The sequence below is a fragment of the Octodon degus genome, unplaced genomic scaffold (assembly GCF_000260255.1).
Source record: "Octodon degus isolate 3935 unplaced genomic scaffold, OctDeg1.0 scaffold00267, whole genome shotgun sequence".
Taxonomy (NCBI): Eukaryota; Metazoa; Chordata; class Mammalia; order Rodentia; family Octodontidae; genus Octodon; species Octodon degus.
The window spans coordinates 862,379-869,533 of NW_004524843.1; the positions used below are offsets into that span (position 1 = coordinate 862,379).

The following is a 7,155-nucleotide window of genomic DNA, read 5'->3' on the forward strand; positions in this document are numbered from 1 at the left end:
TGCAGACAGAGGCTGAGGAAGGTAGTAACTTCTGACTCCCGAACAGAACAGAACCGATGCATTTGTTCTGGAAAGTTTCAACATGAACTGTGCGCTGGTTCATACACTGTGCCAGCTTGAGAAGTTTAGAAGTTTAATTAAATGACTCAGCAGAGAGCCAGGGTTTTAGTTTGTAAACATCTCCATCCTGTGCAAGACGAGGGCATGGACATTGTGTGGGTTCTACACCCCCAGGTCCAGGGTAGCTTGTTTATAATATAAGGAGAGGGAGAGGCTGGCTAGAAGTCGCAGCTACTGCCCTTCCCTTTGCTCTTGCTGTTTTCTGCTGCCGTGAACGGCTGCTCTCTTTTATGTGCCAGTCTGCCTGGGAGCCAGCCAGGTATGGATTGAAACCTCCACTAACCATGAGCAAAATAAACCTTTCATTTCTTAACTCTGAGTGCCAGTATTTTGTCCCAGCAAAGAGTAAAAAGTAACTGAAACAAACTGGGATCAATTTTTTTTTTTTAACCAACAAAGTTATATTTATTCTACTTGACCTGGTCCCTGAGGTCCTTTCTCTGGGTAAATATCTTGAAGTATTAAAGTAATCACAAATGAAAAAAAAGCCACTAAAGTGACTATTATCCTTAGGGCTTTAAACCAGTTGGGATAATGTGGCAAGATAAAAACTTCAACATGTAATGCTATCCCCAAACCTATTATTACTGTGATTATGGCTTCACAGAGTCTTTCAGAAATGAGGAATGAAAACACAATCAGAACTATACTTTTAGCTAAATTAAGAAAGTCTGGCTTGGCTGGACTACCTTCTGTCAGAGCAAATCTCCACCTGACTCCTCCCAAAAAGGACAGGAAACTGGCTCCATGAGCAATCGGAGTAAAAGCTAATACAGGGATACAAGACTTTGTCATGACCATGATTAATGGTGGAGCAATGGAAAGGTTTAGTCCTGCCAGAGTTATGTACAATGCTGGCCTTGGGCTTTCAGGCAGTAAGTGATGGTCGCTGGTGGCCTGACTGGAAGTACTTCTTGCTTCTGGTGCTTCTTCAAGCTGCATGGGGATGTATGAGAGCATTGTGCCTTACTCATGCACACTGGAAATGATGGAAAACAGCAAGGCCTTGGACATAAAGGGGGAAGGTTCTGCTGAAGAAATGTCGTGAGGGCACATGCATCTGTTCTCCTGAGGGCTCCTAGTCTCACTGTGAAAGCACGCTTCAGCATCTCTGAAGATGTTTGAGAAAATCTCTGAATGAAGCAAAGCATAGTGGCCCCTACTGAAAGCCTCCTTCAGGAATATGCCAAACAGTTCTGATTAACATATTGTTATAGCTTAGCAGAGGGACTGAATGAGCGGCATGTTGCTCAGTTCGCAAGTCGTGGGTGCAACCCTCAGAGCCTCAGTTACCACTTCCCAACCGCACCGGTGGTGGCCCAGATTCTTGCCCAGGTGTCGCCAAACTGGGATAGATTGAAAGCTTGGAATTTTCGCAAAGACAGAGAACAGACCCAAGAAAAGTGTAATATTACTATTTATTGTAGTTTCACCATCATGCTCGGACCACATAATCATTAGCGTCCTGTTTCAAAATTAGAATCAAAAGATAACAATGTTTGACAAGATTCTGCACTCAAAATAAAACACATAAGGATTGTGAAAGCAGCGTGTGACGGGGCAGGCCTGCTACACCGGGCTGTTTGTTATCACTGAAAGCTCTAAAACGTTCACCGCCACTGAACCTAAACCAAAATCATGTTTTCATGGTTCGCTCTTCATTTTATGAAATATTTATTTCTACTCGTAATTTTCCTTAAGATAATGTTTGTACAGTGGTCCATCACTTATCACAGAGTTTACATTCCAGACACCCCTGCAATAAGTGAAAATCAGCGAAGTAGCAATAGTAAATTTATTTTAGTATTTATATATACTTTAAGGCTTTATAAACCCTTCCCACACCCTATAAACCTTTATCACACTTTTCAAAAACATTTCTAATGTTCTGTACGTAATTTTAACAATATGCATACTGTATGGTACTGCAAAATCCTGCAATATAGCAAAAAATTCTGTGATAAATAATTTAGATTAATATTTTTTGAAAACTTGAGACACAGTGAGTTCACAAAAGTCGCACGGCGAAATAGTGAGGGACTACTGTATTGGATACACGAGATACACGCTAAAGTTTTTGAAAAAGTGATACAGTTATAAAGAATAGCATAAAAGGGGCCGGGGAGATGGCTCATTGGAATAAGCGCTTCCCTGGCAAGCACAAGCGCTGGAGTTCAATCCCCGGTTCCACCAAACAAAACAGAACAGAACAAACAAAAAAGAATAACATAAAAATCATAAGATACCAAAATTTTCAAGCATTCAGACATAAATAACATTTACTTTGCGATAGTACGCTTTTCAGTCCATGTTTCTTTCTGGATATTGGCGTCCCTGTCTACTATTTGTTGACTTTTCTGTCATTCTATTAGTTTATTTTATACTATTAAGATATGTTTGAGATGTGATTTTAGATATTTCATTTTTTGTAAGTTTATGTAATCACTATTTTCCCACATCACATGCTCATTACCCATGTGGCATAGCTGCTGCTACCATCTATAAGACATTTCCAGTTGTTCAATAATGAATTTAAAAAATTTATTGGGATAATCATAATGTCAGGATCATCCATCTAATCAATGATAATAGGCCTTCTATGGAAATCTTGAAAGATTACACTTAACAATTTTGAGAAAAATGTCTTTAAATATGTAAGCTGACACGGAGACATTTATTATTATTATTTATTATTATTTCATAGTTGACAAACGCTGACTGTTAAGTGTCTAGAACAAATCATTTATTCTGAGAGGAAAGTAGGATAAGGCGTTGCCACAGCTGTCAAAACTGGAAGCCTTATAAAGAAAGGAATGAATGTTTATATTTTAGGTTGCTAGGTTACATAGTACCTCAAAATTATCAGTTTAAAGAAACACATACTTGTTAGGCCACAGGATCTATGTGTCACAGGAGTAGGCATGGTTTAACTAGATTTTCTACTTGAGGGTTTCACAGAGTACATCGAGGTATGGGCCAGGACTGGTTGCCCAGCAGAGCCTGGGCTGGGGTAAAGGTCCACTTCCAACCTCCTTTATGTTGCTGCTAGTGCTCAATTCATCCTGGCTGAAGCACTGAAGGCTTTAGTGTGTTGCTAGAAGCTGCTCAGTTCCTTGGCATCGCTTGTAGTTTCTTGCAACCTGGCTTCATTGGCAATAATGGCTTGATTCAAAGCAGCTTGCTTCCTCACAGTAATTAGAGAAAAGCCCCAGTTTTTGCAGCCTGGGCTCTGACCTAATATGCTCATGGGAGTCTTCACTTTGCTTCTGTTGGCTACAAGCAGTTCCTGTCCTCACTTAGGAGCTCAGATATTAAAAAGTAAGACTATTGAGGTCTAGTCCTAAGCTGCCACAACTGAAAAGTAAAGCTTTTCATTTTTAATAAGTAGTGTTCTGTTTTCAAAATATTTGTAGAATAATCAGTGTGAAGGTAACGGAAGAAATCATTCACAAATAGCCTCCAACTGTCAAAACTAATTTGCATTTCTAACATCATGGATGAGAGTTTAGTTGTTCAATGCCCTTAACATTTCTCATTTTTGTGAATATGTTTAATTTTAGCCATCCTAGGATTTGTGGAAGATCTCATTCTGGTTTTGATTTCATTTTCCTAGTAAATAATGGTACTGACCTTCATTAGGTATCTAGCATCATGACTATCAAATGCCTGATACATTTAACAAATGATATAATATACCTCTGCATTATGAATATAATACTGAGATAAACTGATGAAGACCTAGAAACTTTAAAAAAGGGATTAAAATATTTAACTTTTAGACATATGTTTATATACATAAATTTATACAAAATTTTTATGCCAGGAATGCGAATCATTTATTTTTTTTTTTAAGAGTCTACAGGATCTCACTACATAGATCGGACTCGTAGTGATCCATCTGTGTTCAGCCTCCCAAATGCTGGGATTACAGGCATGTGCCATCACGTCCAGTCTCAATGGCCATCTCAGTGCACTCCAGAGGCAAGGCCGGTTAGGTATAGAACTTGACTGCTGTGTCTGCCTAAGCAGGCACTTGTAGGCACTTGAATCCCCTGAACTATTTGGCCGGCCTGCGAATCATTTATTTACATTAAAAGAAGGAACTCAGTTTAAAAGTAACACATGGAGGGGCCAGCAAGATGGCTCAGTGGAATAAACCCTTCCCTGGCAAGCGCAAGGGCCTGAGTTCAAGTCCCGGATCCACAAAAATAAAATAAAAAAATAAAAGTAACTCATGGAAAAAGTTAAACAACACAGAAAAATGTAGTCAAAATAATAAACACATGACTAAATGATCATGTTTTTCTTGGGGAAAGTAGCAAAAATAATAAGAAATCAAATAACAAAGATATAAACTAGGCATGGTGGTGCATGCCTGTAATCCCAGCACTTGGGAGGCTGAGGCAGGAGGATTCTCATGAATTTGAGGCCAGTCTAGCCTACATATTGAGCTCAAGACCAGGTTGTGCTGCATAGCGAGATCCTGTCTCAAATTAAATAAATAAATAAAATTTAAATATAAATTTTGTTTTTAAACTGTCAAATATAGAATAAATCAATGAATGGAAAGAAAAAAAACACTAAGCTATCAAGAAATGTGTCATTAAGAAATACTCTTAAAATAGCAGTTCGACAATTATCTAATAATATTACATCATTATACATACTGACTCTACACTGTCCAGTAGTTGGCATTTATCAACCTAACAAGAGAAACAAGCAGAGGCTATGAAAGTCATTTCATGGAGGCCTTCAGAGGTCCTTTGGAAGGTCCACTTTAAATCCCTGACTTAATCTTCACCTTTCAAGATCATTAACAGTGTGAATATCAGTAAAACAGTTCGAGGAAAGCACATACTTAGAAGGATCCCCGAGACACTGTCTTCCTAATTACCATACCTCTAATTTCTCAAGGAGGTACCTTCTGTGCAAGTGGAAAATATAGCTCACCTCGTCTAATTATGGAGTGATTACAGTTCAGTGGCTCTCTGAGTTCAGGGGGCATCAGAATCATCAGGAGGGTCTGCTGAAACGCCAAGGTCTTACCCCTCTCCCAGAGCTTCTCGTTCAGTAACTCTGGGTGAGATTCCCAAATTTGTATTCTTGGTGGCTTTGTTGGTGTTGCTGAAGCCTTTTCTTGGAAGTCAAAGTTCGAGAAGAACAGATCTAGGATAATTTATGGAGATTATATGGCAATTTCTAGTATCCAAGATCTGGATTAACTTTTTCCAGGGTCTGTTACACTGAATAGTGGTAATTCTCAGGAGCTGTGATGAAATAATAAAGAATCTCTAGAGTGATGCCCCCAAAGACCCTTTGCTTCACTAATAAATACTGCAGAACCTACTTGCTTGAGGCCATCTCCTTGGCAATCAGCAAGACCCCAGGATAAATTTTGACACAGTCCTTCCCTATGAGAATTGATGTGTGCTGCAAATCCACCATATCTCCAAATATTTTCTGTATGAATACTGAACTATGCATCACTTTAACTGCAGCCATTTGCAATTAATTGAGCTGAGTGTGCATCTATTAGATCTTGGGAAGCCAGGGCTTAACATATGCCTGTAATTCCAGCATCTGGGAGGCTGTGACAGGAAGATGGCTAGTGTGAGCCCAACCTGAGCTATTTGGTGACTTTGCTCTAGAATTAAAGTCTGTAACAATGAAGAGAAACACAGACAAAGACAAAAATGTTAGCTTTTCAACTTGAAAATAACCCCAGAAAACAATATTGAGTCTGAAAACATTCCCAACTGATGCCGAGCCTGAATGTTTTAAAATTACATTCTCAAGTCAATGAGCCATGCTCATCATTGCCTCCCATTACCAGGAGCAAACAAGAGAGTTGATGCTTTAAAACAAGCAGTGCTCTCAGGGCTTCAAGTGATTGTTGACTATGGTATGACTGGTACACTGGGCCTACTAGGTCATCGACAGCTGATGCTTTACTAATTTGTAGATGCCTCGGCTAATTTGGAAGCATAAAAAGGCTGTTCCAATTTGGCATTTCCTCTGCCCTGCAGCCTGTCTACTCAATAGACAATGATATTGTACTTCTTTGAAGGGGGTAAACATTCCAGGTAAGTTAGGAAAAAAAGCATGTGCAGCAATGTGATGCCAAGCGAGAATGTGCCTGTCAAAGGTGACACAGTGTTAATGTGGCTTGGAAGCAATTACCACTGAAAAAGAAGATTTTGTTATGGAAAGAAGAATGGCTTTGATATTTGTTATACAAGCAGAGATCTTATTGTTGGCCCTTTGTATCCGGAATGCCACGATAAAGCACCAGTGCTCAAAGATTTCTTTCTAATGGCAGCAATGAAAATGACGGGTGACAGCAGAGTAGAATGGTAGCTATTTCAAATCAGAACAGATAGCTTCCTACATTTGAGGTAGGAATGGATATGCAGCTTGTCCATTTTGGTCAGATTTTGGTAATGATAGATTACTTATGGTTGATACAAGGGAACAGGTAGGACAAAACAGCATACTACGAAAAAATGAAGAAGAATTGTTTTAATATGGGATTAGCATATACAAAACTCTCAAAATAAATAGAATAATGCTTTTGTTTCTGTTTTTGTTTTGAGATAAAGTCTTGCTGTGTAGTTCAGGCTGGCCTTAAATTGACACACTGGATAGTCCAGGCTGGCCTTTAACTCTCTGCAGTCCTTCTGTCTCAGCCTGGCCAGTTCTGGGATTACCAGTATGTGCTGCCCTGACTAATTTGGGCTAAGAATAGTTCAAGAGGGACCTGGAGAGATAGCTCAGAGGCATAGGTGTCTGCCGGGCAAGTGCAAGGTCCCAAGGTCGAGCCCAGCCCCTCACCAGCCTGGTGAGCATGACAGCCGGCAGTAACTTCATAGTGAGGCCCTCTATATATTAGTTAAAGAAATGAAGTTAGCTCAGGCAGTGTTATTTCCCATTTTATTTGTATAGTTGTTAAACATATGATTCTTATAAAGCTGTGAGAGATACTGCACAATTACCATGTGTGTTATTCAACCCCTTACAGCAGTGAAGCTACTGAAA

At 39.4% G+C, this 7,155-nt stretch overlaps 1 pseudogene; it reads right to left on the bottom strand.

Moving 5' to 3' along the window:
• Positions 1-525: 525 nt before the first annotated feature.
• On the bottom strand, positions 526-1,271 carry LOC101575295 (annotated as a pseudogene).
• Between the last annotated feature and the right edge of the window lie 5,884 nt (positions 1,272-7,155).